The sequence below is a fragment of the Dasypus novemcinctus genome, chromosome 12 (assembly GCF_030445035.2).
Source record: "Dasypus novemcinctus isolate mDasNov1 chromosome 12, mDasNov1.1.hap2, whole genome shotgun sequence".
Taxonomy (NCBI): Eukaryota; Metazoa; Chordata; class Mammalia; order Cingulata; family Dasypodidae; genus Dasypus; species Dasypus novemcinctus.
In genome coordinates, this window is record NC_080684.1 from 41061739 (window position 1) to 41074420 (window position 12682).

Sequence of the window (12682 nt, forward strand, 5' to 3'; positions counted from 1 at the left end):
TTACTTATAGTTTGAGTTTATATTCTAAATAAAATGAAGTAGTATCTCAAGTGTTCTTTACAATTTCATTCTGTTGCATTTCTATTAGTAAGATTTTAGTTTTATGTCATTCATGCTGTGTCCACAGCCTGTATTTTTATTTTCTCTAACTTCACCTGTAGAATTTCAATTTAAGGTCCAGTTTTTATACCAGCAGCTTCAGGAAATTTTTCCCAAGGTCCTCATTTGGAATTAATAATCCCTTATTTTATAGAATCTCATAGAACATATTTACTTTTATTGTAGAATATTGTATTCTTTCTTGTTTCCTTATGAACATGCCTGTGAATCATAGTGTTAACCATGGAGTATGCTTTATTTAGTTTTGAATCTCTCAGATCACTCAGCATACAAATTCACCACTCATAGTAAATATTTTCTAATATTTGAGTGAAAATCAGAGTCAATGATACAAATGTTTAAGGAATTTCTTAATACTGAATAAAGGAAACCAGAATTTCTATAGAAGAGATCATTGAAAATGCATCAAATTCCAAATGGGGACCCATAAACATAAGAACATATTTTTCCTCCTTGATTCTTCTATATAGACTAGGAGAAAAGATGGAAGATGATGGGAAATGAGAGTGGTTACTAATACCACCTGTGCATATTTTAGTTCCTTATCCTCATTTGAAGTAAAGTTTTATAAGATCCATTATAATTGACATCTCACCTGCAAAGCACAAACGTCGCTACATGATGTCAATAAATTCATGTAAAAAAAAAAAAGGCAGGTATTATTAGCCCTAGAAAAGCTAATTGTGTTTGGTTTTGTCCATCTACATCTCTACAAATACAACTATTAAAGCTCTTACAATTTCCACTTTTTTGTTTCTAAGATCCTTGGTAATAAAGACTGCCCTATTCAACTCTCAGCTTCCAACATCTAAAAGATCTAGTGCACCCTATGTATTTGATATATGTTTGTAAAATGAACAGATACCATTATTTGACTTTTAAGATTGCTACGAACTGCAACTATAGGACTTAGGCTTCTTGATAAAATTTGCCATCACATGTAACTTTAACAAAGCATTAAATTTATTTTAAATGAAAAATAATATGGCTGATAAGTTTAATGTTAGCATTTGAAATCAGGATGAAAAGTACAGATAAAGTTGATTTATAAGAATTTGCAAGGTTATCACAGTAATGATTTGGTTTGACAGTTGTGTTAAAACTCTTCTAATAAATACTTATCACACAAATTTAAAGACAAATTAACTGCTGGTGCTTCATGAACATTTCAAAGTAAAATTAACATAGTTATATAGGCAGATTAAAAGCAAACAGGACAAAAGAAAACTTGTAACTTCACTAAATTTTCATTCATCAGAATGTTATTAACGATAATTTATTGCATTCTAAATAATAAAGATGATGATAATTAACATTTTGTTCATACTCTTTTCCTGGTTTCCTAGTGGATTAATTGTAACCACAATTAGAACAAAAAAGTAGTGGTAAACTATTTACTAATGTTACATAAAAATTAACTGAAGATTTAAATCCAAGTCTCTATGACTCTACCATAACTGTGATAATAGATCTGCATTGCAATTGATTAATATTGAATTACATTGAATTCCTTACATCTTATTTCTCAATATTTGGCATAGTAGATGCCTTATCATTCAGAGAACTTACATTTGCTCTCTGTATACCCTAATGCCATGTTCTTCTAGGCATTTCAGTGTCTAGAAGGACCTTACTCAGCATCTAAGGTCCATAACAGTTTCATCAGCCCTTTCCTGATTTTCTCAATTGGATGTGAAATATCTTTTTTGAACTCTCATAATACATTTTTATTCTCTCATCGTACAAACCATACCCTACTTTGTCCTTTAGTTATTTGCATGATTACTCCTCTGTCAATAGAATTACAAGCTTCTAGACCACGGGAATTATATTCCTATCCATCTTTGTATAGGATAGGACCCTTGGTGTAATGGAGTAATAATATCTTATATTTGTAGAATCCTGTGAAGTTTCTAAAATATTTTCAAAAATTTTCTACTGACATAAAATAATTTTCTTAAAATTAGAGCTTCCCCAAATCAAATGCCTGCATCTAAAATGACTTGCATATAGAATTCAATCAGCAGGCAGGGAATTGCCTTGACTGACTTCTAAATTGTCCCCCCTGATATTCTACAGCTTGATCTTCATGTCAAGTTTGTGAAGGCAAGCAGAACAGATTTTTACAAAACATATTTTTCTACTAGATTATTAATACCATAGATACCAAAATATGAGTGCCTTAGAAATACTTAAATCTCTGATTATGATATTTATGTAGATTGTCCACTGATTGCTTTTGCCAATCATTGAAAGTAGTGACTTCAAATTATTACGGTGGAGCCCAAGGAGAGATTTAGATGTAAATGAAGCAGAAGGCACTATAGGGGAAGGCTCCAGGCCCCCACACTAATTTTGAAATATTTTGCTGTATTTATTAAAAATACTTACTTGAAAAATAGTTTCTTCAGGGAGGAAAAGGATGAAAGAAAGAGTAAGGGAATGAAAGGAAGGAGAAAAGGAAAGTAGAAAAAGGAGAAAGAATGGAGAGGAAGAAAGGAAAGAATACACTAATCTAAGGAATTAGAAATATAAAAAAGAGTATAAACCTGCATGAAGTTTCCTTAAAAATGTTGACTCAAAAAATTAAAAATACTTCACACACATAGTTCATGTAAACATGGAAATAAGGAGGTAAAAATAGGTTTCCACATAAGAAATCTGTATGTACATATAGTTTCCTTTTCTCTAATATTGGAAATGATAGTAAGGAACACTTATTTATCAATTGTTTTTAAGCAAAACAGATTGAAGGGAGGGACAAATTGGGGAATCTAAAAGTTAATTTATTTGCCATTTTTTTACTGCTTATTGTCAGGAAATAAACAGAAGATTTGTACTACATACTTTTTAAATATTTATTAAAATCTATGCTATGAGGATGTATCAGAGATTCAATTCCTTGAATTAAAGAAAAGAAATAAAATGTCTTCACCTTCAGAGTGTTCCCTCATTTTTGGGTGATAAGTCATTTCTTTTGGTTATTTCATCAGAGCTTTATATGCTTTAGGTTTATTATATAGAGATTTAGCTTCTTAGTCATTTTTAATGGGGCTATTCCTTTCATGGTTATAAATGGTGAATAGTCACTTTTAACCTGAACTTGGGGTTTGAAGTTTGAGAGATGACACAATGGAGAAGGCTAAACGATATTTAACCTAATACTGAGATGCCTAGATTTGTTTCTATGACCTCCAAAGAGAACATCTACTCTGAAGGTCTTTAAAGGTCTTCTTTGAAAGGCCTACCAAGAAACAATACAGAGTTATGGCTAGGAGCTTTTATCCTGGAGTAGGATTGTCTTTGTTCTCTAATTCTAAGTCTACATTTTATTAACTTACTTAACCACTCAATGCCTCAGTTTCATCATCTGTAAAGTAAGGATTATAAAAGTATGCCTCTCATAGATTTATTGTTGATTGAGACAATCCATGAATACATTTGTAATAATGCTTTATATGTAACAAATGTTTGGAAAATGTTTATTATTACAGGATGCATTAGTGTAAAGAAATGAATGCTTGCAATGATAGTACCCACTGTTTTTCATGGCAACACTTTTGTAACTTTGTATTGAGAAGTTACAGGAAGCTTGAACATAAATATATCTTGAGAGGGGTGAAAAAATATATAAAACTGAACTAGAATTCCAGATGTTCTTCACCTTAAACAATTTTCAAATCAGTTTCTTGTGTGAATGAGAAAAAAATAGGTTTTGGTGATGTGTGAATGAGAAAATGGATGTAAAGCTTTTCATTAGAGGATGTGAAGGTGTTAATTACAAAAGGTTATTCTTCTAATTAGAGTAATGTAGTTTGACTCCAATTTGGCAGCTTTAAGCCCCACCCTTTCCATGTCCCGCTCTGACCCATGTCTTGGTAAGCTGAGAAGAAAGCCTGGTGTTTTTCACTTTGGCTCCAGCGGAATTTTCGAACCATGTTTGGCTCCACTCCCTCCTCATCATAAAAATCCCAAGCCAATCTTGATGTCCCCAGAAAGACTCTCTGTATATAATAACTCTTTTCATAACTTCTTGACTCATGTGTGGCATCAATGGAGTTGGCGTCTGAAGTAAATTTTAGACAGGGGTGGAAGGAGAAGTCTATCCTGCTGCCATCGGATGGCTACAATGAAAAGAACAAAAAGCAACAGGTTTCAGGAGCCTGGTCACAATTGAGCTCCTGTTAAGAGTTATAAATAGGAAAACTATTATATTAATTGGGATAATCTTGGTAAGGTACCATGAATACTGGGGGCTTTTGAAAATAATTATTTTATCATGGAAACACCTACACCTCACTGTTAAAACAAGTTTATTGAGCTATATTTAATATACCATTCACTTATCCCAGTTAAAATATACATTTCAGTTGTTTTTAGTACATTCCTAGAGTGGCAACCATCACCACAATCAATTTTAGAACAGTTCTACCACCTGTTCTATCACCTGTTTTATAACCTCTGAAAGAAACCCTGTACTCATTAGCAGTCATTCCCTGTTCCCCCCAAATTTCTCAGCCCTAAGCAATTGCCAATCTACACTCTATAGATTTACCTGTTCTTGGATATGTAATATAAATAGAATTATACATAAAGTGGTCACTTGTGACAGGCTACTTTAACTTAGCATAATGTTTACAAGTTTCTTTATGTTGTAGCATGGGCCAGTACTTCATTTCTTTTCATTGCTGAATAATATTCCATTATATGGATACACATTTTACTTATTCAGTCATCAGTTGATGGACATTTGATTTGTTTCTACTTGTTGGGTATTATATATATTACTGCTACCAAATTCATTTATAAAGTTTTGTGTGGACATATGTTTATATGTGTGTGTGTGTATGAGGAAGGCTGTGCTATACAGCAAATCTATGTTTAACCAGTTTTCCAAAGCAGCTGGTCCATTTTTCTTTCTCACCAATTGTATATAGGATTCCAATTGTACCAAATTCTTGCCTTCACTTATTATAGGTCTTTTTGATTATAGTCATCCTATGTTGAAATGATGTGTTATGAGTTTTTTTTTTTAATCCTTTATCTGATGGCTAATGGTTCTGAGCAACTTTTCATGTGCTTATTGGAGAAGTTTTCATGTGCTTCTTTAGAGAAATGCCTATAAAGACCTTTTGCCTGTTTTTTGGGGAGAGGGGGTATTTATTTTTTGATTATTTAGTTAAATGAGTTGTTTTAAATATGATGTACACACAAATCCCTTATCAAATACATGCCTTGAAAATATTTTCTCTCATTCCGTATCTTGTCTTTTTACTTCCTTCACAGTGTTCTTTGAAGTACAAAAGGTTTAATGTTGATGTCACATTTATGTATTTTTCTATTGTTGCTTGTACTTTTGGCATCATATATAAGAGTCTAAGAATACATTGTGTTAAATCCAAGATTACAACATTGTATGAATATATTTTCTTTAAGGATTTTATAGTTTGAGATCTTACTGTAAGGTATTATATTCCATTTTGAGTTAATTTTTGTACATGTTTTAAAGGGCCCCTTTTCATTCTGCTGCTTGTGGATATCTAGTTGTACTAACACAAATTGTTGAAAAGACTTTTTCTTTCTCCATTGCATGGTATTGGCATCTTCATCAAAAAATCAATTGAGGGAAGCAAACTTGGCCCAATGGATAGGGCATCCGCCTACCACATGGGAGGTCCGCTGTTCAAACCCCAGGCCTCCTTGACCCGTGTGGAGCTGGCCCTTGCGCAGTGCTGATGCGCGCAAGGAGCGTCATGCCACTCATGGGTGTCCCACGCATAGGGGAGCCCCATGCGCAAGGAGTGCACCTGTAAGGAGTGCTGCCCAGTGCGAAAGAAAGTGCAGCCTGCCCAAGAATGGCGCTGCACACATGGAGAGCTGACACAAAAAGTTGACACAACAAAAAGAAACACAGATTCCTGGTGCTGCTGATAAGGATAGAAGCGGTCACAGAAGAACACACAGTGAATGAAAGCAGAAAGCAGACAACTGGGGGGCGGGGGAGGAAGGGGAAAGAAATAAAAATAAATCTTAAAAAAAATCAATTGAGCATAAATGTAAGGCCTTTTTTCTGGGCTCTCCATTCTTTTCTGATGCTCTGTATGTCTATCCTTATGCCAGGACTATACTCTCTTCATCACTGTCACTCTGCAGTAAGTTTTGAAATTGGGAGGTGTGAATCCTCCAATTTTGTTCTTTTTCAAGATTATTTTTGCTATTATGGATCCCTAGCATTTCCATGTGTATTTTAGGATCAGCCTGCTAATTTCTGCAAAGAAGGTAATTTCATGGGGATTACGTTATTCTGGAGATCATTTTGGGGTATTGCCATCTTAACAATATTAAGTATTCCAATCCATGAATGTCTTTCCATTTATTTAGATCTTTTATTTTTGCTCAACAATGTCTTATAGTTTCCAGAGAAACTTTCTTGGTTAAATATATTCTTAAGTATTTAATTATTTTTGATACTATTGTAAATGGAAGCACTTTCTTAATTTTATTTTCAGGTTGTTCATTGGAAGTTTATAGAAATACAATGATTTTTGAATATTGATATATTTTTCTGCAACCCTGCTAAATTTATATATTTCTGATAGTTTTTTTAGTAGATATTCTAGGATTTTCTACTTACATGATTATGTTATCTGTGAAGATTTTTATTGTATTCTTTAAATCAAGTTACTGTTTATTTCTTTTTCTTGCCTGATTACCTGGTAAGATCCTTGTTGTGGGGCCTGTGGAGCTCCTTCCACCAATTCTGACCCTACAGTTGGACTCTGCAGGAGACTGGCCACCATAGGATCCTTTCTCCTGCTGCTTTGGAGCATTTGTGTTGTGTAAACAATAAATTGGCCATTTGTGGAAAGTTTTGTTGTGCCTGAGCCTATGTTCCCACAATGCACCATGAAGCAACTTGCTCCATGTAGCAGTTTGATATTGATGAATTCCCAAAAGAAATACTGGCTTATGTTTGTAAACGGATATTTTCCTCGGGCATATTAGATTATATTAGATCTATAGGTTTACTTGATTAAGTAATCATGTAAACCTCTTGTGCCAGTAGGGTGTTGAGTCCCTACCCTCTGGTGAGTGGGGACTCACAGATAAAAGACATGGCAAAGGACAGAGTTAGAAGGTTTTGTTTTATAATTTTTGTTTTTCTGCTTTAAAAAAAAACTATTATTTTTAATTGTCTTTTTGTTTTTTAAAGATACATAAATCACAAAAAATGTTACATTGAAAAATACAAGAGGTTCCCATATACCCCCTACCCCCCACTCCTCCCACATCAACAACCTCTTTCATCATTGTGGCATATTCATTGCATTTGGTGAATACATTTTGGTTTTGATGTTGGAGTTTGATGCTGAAGCCTTAAGCTGGGGCCCCGGGAACAGAGGAGCTGTTCTAGAAAGAAGCAAGCCCTGGGAAGAGAGGAACCCAGGAAGCCTGAACTCTCACAGATGTCGGCAGCCATCTTGCTCCAACATGTGAAAATAGACTTTGGTGAGGAAAGTTACCTATGCCTTATGGCATGGTATCTGGAAGCTCCTACCCCACCAATTTCTGGTATTTTTGCATCAGCACCCCTTTGACTGACTAATAATACACTCCACATGGGGAGCCCAAAATTCTGTAATCCTACCAAGCCAATGCTACTGATCCTGGTGTTCATGTCTTTTTTTGGTCTTCCTTTATAAAAATTTTATGTATTGCATAATTTTTTTTTCAGATGTTAAACCTACCTTTCTGGGATAAATTGCACTTAATCGTGGTACGAGCTCCTTTTTATATATTGGTGGATTCAATTTGCCAGTATTTTGTTGAAGATTTTTGCATGCATATTCAAAAGTGATATTTTTTCTTTTCTTGTGATACCTTTGCCTGGTTTAGGTGTTAGAGTAATGCTGGTCTTGTATAATGAGGAAGTGTTCCCTTTTGTATTTTTTGAAGAATTTTGTGAAGAATCCATATTACCTGTTTGTTAAATGTTTGGTAGAATTCACCAGTGGAACCATTTGTGCCTGGGCTTTTCTTTGTGGATAGCTTTAAAATTACTAATTCTCTCTTCTTTCTCATTATAGGTCTAGTCACATTTTCTACTTTTTTAGTCTGTTTCCATAGTGTTTCTTTCTAGAAATTTGTCCACTTTCTCTATGTTTCTAATTTTTTGGCATACAGTTGTCCATAGTACTTGACTCTTCTTTCCTTTAAAATAAAATTTCCTTCTTAGAACTGTTTTAGTTTTACAGAAAGTTGAGAAGGGAGCACAGAGACTTCCCATATACCTTACACCCACTTTCCCCTATTATTAACACCTTGCATTAGTATGGTACAGTTATTAGAACTATTAAACCAATATCAATACAATATTTTTAACTACCACTCATAGCTTATATTTCCTCAGTTTTAACTCATGCTTTTTTTTTTGTTTCAGAAGGAAACATGTATTTTTCTGTTCAGAATACCACATTATATTTAGTTTTCATGTGTCCTTAGGTTCCTCTTACATGTGACAGTTTCTCAGACTTTCCTTATTTTTTATGACAGTTTGAGGACCAACCTTGATATGATATGAGCGAAAATGGCACTTAACCCCTGTGTTATTCCTCCCCCAAGTCCTTTGCCCCAGAGTTGGCAGAATGCTCTGGGTTCTGGGTTCTTGGCATCATCGAAAGAAAGAACTCAGAGATGTGCCAGTTTAATAAGGCCAGTAAGAAGTGTTTATTAAGAAACAAGAAAAGAGGTAGTACACACTCAAGACATGGGTGCAGGCATGTTAAAGGGTGAGTTGCACACATGGGGCCCCGGCTCAGCCTTTCCTCCTCCCCTTTCACCATGTTAAGGAGGGACCCCAGCTATTTGCTGTCCTAATTGGTTGCCCTTCTACCTTCACCTGTCAGCTTTCAGGGAACCAATGAGGAGGACTCTCTGTTTGGAGTTACCCGGGGCTTCTTTTGAGCATGGGAGTTTCAAATGGGAAATCCTGACCAGGGTCTCGGTGGGCTTTTCGGTTGTAAAGGTTATAGTTTTGTTTGCAAGTAGCTGCCTCCCCTCAGGGGTTTTCTGGGTGGGGTCTTGTGGCTGTGTTCTGACCAGGGGAGTCCTAGCTGTTACGGCTTTATTCTGAGCAGTCACCTTCCCTGCTTCCTATACTAACCTGCCTCACCAGCCTATTCATGATAGATTCCAATGGGGGACAGCCTGTGTAAAAACCAAACAGTAGTAACTGCTTTAAAATACTTCTCAGAGTGTTACAGCATCTGATTCATTTTAGGTATTAGTTTCTGTTGATTTTTCTCAGGTGTTAGCCTCAGTTAATTATCTTTTCTTATTCAAGTTGTTTTCATGGTTCTTGGTATGATCAGTATTTTCAATTGTATCTTGGACATTTTGCATTTTATATTATGAGACTTCGTATCCTGTTTGATCTTCTTTTCATTGCAGACAATCACCCTGCTGAGGTGTAGGAAAGGTTTGTGTAGTTATATCTGTTCAGCTTCCTGCTGGCCCCATCACCACCACCCAACAAAAGTGGGAAACTGATTCACTATTCATTACAGAAGACCATGGTGGAACTTCAGCTCCCCACTCCGTCTCACTGACACATTCCAGGGTAAGTGGAGCACTGAGTACTGCCTTATTGCCTGTGAGTGGGGCAACTTCCTGCTGGTCCTGTTCCAGGGAGGGTAAAAGGGCTGGCTCACAACACTATTTTGATGGAGGGTCGGGTAGAAGCTCAACTCCCAGCTGGGCCTTGATGACAGGAGAGTAGGTGTAAAGGGGTGTAGTGGGATGCCAACAAGCTCTGTCTTCCATCACTTCTTCTGCCTTGTTAATGCCAGCTGGGGTTGGAGGCTCAGCCCTGGATGGATGAGACTGACCCTAGTACTGTGGAAGGTGTAACAGGTGTGTTGAGCTGCCTTGTTTCCCATCGCCTCTTTCAGTCTCCTTGATGCTGGGTGGATGGGAGGATTAGCTGAGCTCCTCTTACTCTGGGTGTGGTGAATTCCAATTATGAATAGCCTGCCTCTAGCTGCCTAGTTAACCTGATGAACTCTCATTGCTGCTGAATGGAGGTTGAGGTTCAGCTCCCAGCTAACTGTTGATAAGATCCTGATGGGGTGTCTTGGGTTGAATTATATAACCCAGCAAAAAAAAAACAAACATATTTTAAATCTTAATCCCTTTCATGTGAGTGTGAACCCACTGTAATAGGACCTTTCAAAAGATCTTATTTTTAGTTACTGTGTAGCCACATTAATTAGGATGGATTGTAACCCTATCACTGGAGGCCTTATAAAGGAAAAAGATGAGAAGCTGGAATCTGGGAGATAAAGATGAGGACATGACCATGTAAACGGGAAAGTCAAGAAACCCCAAGGATTGCCTGCCAGCCATCCAGCACGTTACTGACCCAGGACAAACCAAGCCTTCCTGCTTCCCAAATGGTAAACTGATAAATTCTCCTTTTTAAGTCAACCCACTGCATTTGAGGACACAGTCATGAAACTAAGACACAGGTTATCAGAGAATTATGTGATTCTGCTAGGCAGGTGATGGAAGATCAGCTCCTACTCAGCTGCTCAGACACTTCTAGCAGGAAAATCTGATTGCTGCCTGCTTCCACTGGGCAGAGAAATGTTAAGTTTTGCTCCATTCTGCCTTACCTACCTCACCCTGCTTGGGAGTCAGAGTGTGCTGCTTGCTTCTGTGGAGTGGAGAGATGGGGTAGAGGGGTGGTCCTGTGGAGACTGCAGGGGTGGGGTTTGTGGAGTTTTACAGGGTTTTTGACTGGAGTAGAAAGAGTATTGACAAAAGATTTTTTGTTAGGCTACCTTTTCTCTGGTCTTTGGTTAGAAGGAACAGGTTTTTCTTAGTGTTTTTTTCGTGTGGTGCCTGTTGGTGTTTCTAAATCGTAGGCTTCTGTAACGCCCAGCCCCAGATACTAGGCAGGCAATAAAAAAAAAACCTTAGGAAATTCACCAACGTTATTCCTCAAGTCCCAAGGTCAGCCCACTATCTTCTTTCCACCTTTCAAAATCTGCCTATGCTTTCATGGTATTATGTCCAGGGTTTTTTAGCTGTAATGGGAAGGGATAGGACTCTTCCATCTTGCCAAAACCAGAAGTCTTACCATAGCCTTTTAAATTTTCTATTGATAATTAAGAGATTTGTAGGCAAAGGTGCTTTATCAGAGTTTTGCTTTCTTCAAGACAGTACATTCAAAATGTGTGAAAACCAAAACTTAAATGACTGGGTTTGATCTGACTCTGCTTTTTGAAATTCTTGGCAAATAATTATAATACTTGAAATCTGAGCCTCAGGATATTTAAAAAGTAAGGAGGTAAGCCGGAAATATTTTGTAGTTAAGCAGAAGCCTTAGATGCTGTGGTTAGTATTTCCAAAACAGCTGGGCAAAACTGAAGCCTGGGAAGGAGGATCCAGACTGCCTTTGTCTGCTTCTCTCGTGCTTTCTGTACGATATGATAGCTTTTTCAGGCATGACTACATTGCTGCAATTATGAGTAGTTGCACACAGTGATCTCCTGGTTCCATGCTAATGCTCGCTTCTGTGTCCCGAAGGCCATAGGAGTTGGTAACAAGCTGTTATGCATACTCTTCCTATTAACATACCCTGACCCTTACAAAGTGGCATGCGGCAGCAGGCTTCTTTGGACTAGCAGGAGCCAATTGTTAAATTCTCAAGAATTTTATTTTATTAAAAATTATATAAATTTACAATTAAATAATGCTAAATAGAGGTGAAGAGAAATCAGCTCATTTCCTGATTATTTTTTTATAGATTTATGTTTTATTTATTTCTCTCCCTCTCCCCTCCCCAGGTGTCTGCTCTCTGTGTCCATTCACTGTGTGTTCTTCTGTGACCACTTCTATCCTTATCAGCAGCACCGGGAATTTGTGTTTCTTTTTGTTGTGTCATCTTGCTGTGTCAGCTCTCCGTGTGTGCGGCTCCATTCTTGGGCAGGCTGCTCTTTCTTTCACGCTGGGCAGCTCTCCTTATGGGGCACACTCCTTGCGTGTGGGGCTCCCCTACTAGGGGGACACCCCTGTGTGGCACGGCACTCCTTGCGCGCATCAGCACTGCGCATGGGCCAGCTCCACACAGGTCAAGGAGGCCTGGGGTTTGAACCGAGGACCTCCCATGTGGTAGGCAGATGCCCTATCCATTGGGCCAAGTCCACTTCCACATTTCTTGATTATTAAGCTACATTTAATGATTTTCTATGCTCTTAAGGTTATTTATGTCTATTATATTTGTATAAAATAATTGCTAACTAATGGTATGTTGCTGTGCACCTATTTCCAATGTGATACTACAGTGGCACCTTGGAATTGGCTATGGTGAGGGTATTTACACAGCTGAAATTGATAAATACTTTAATACAGAGCTTTCACCAGAGTCAGATGTTAAAATTTTATCAGTATGCATATTAGTCAGCCAAAGAGGCACTGACACAAAGAACCAGAAATCTGTTGGCTTTTTATAAAGGGTATTTATTTGGGGTAGAAGTTTACAGTTACAAGGTCCTAAGAG

General features: G+C 37.1%; 1 long non-coding RNA gene across 1 annotated transcript in view; it reads left to right on the plus strand.

Annotated features, from left to right (window-relative positions):
- LOC101415197 (uncharacterized) overlaps nt 1-12682 on the plus strand; it is a 48386-nt gene that overhangs the window by 24683 nt on the left and 11021 nt on the right. Inside the window, exon 2 of the long non-coding RNA XR_009188268.2 lies at nt 9571-9739. This is a non-coding gene — a long non-coding RNA (uncharacterized lncRNA). The remainder of the gene's footprint in view (nt 1-9570; nt 9740-12682) is intronic.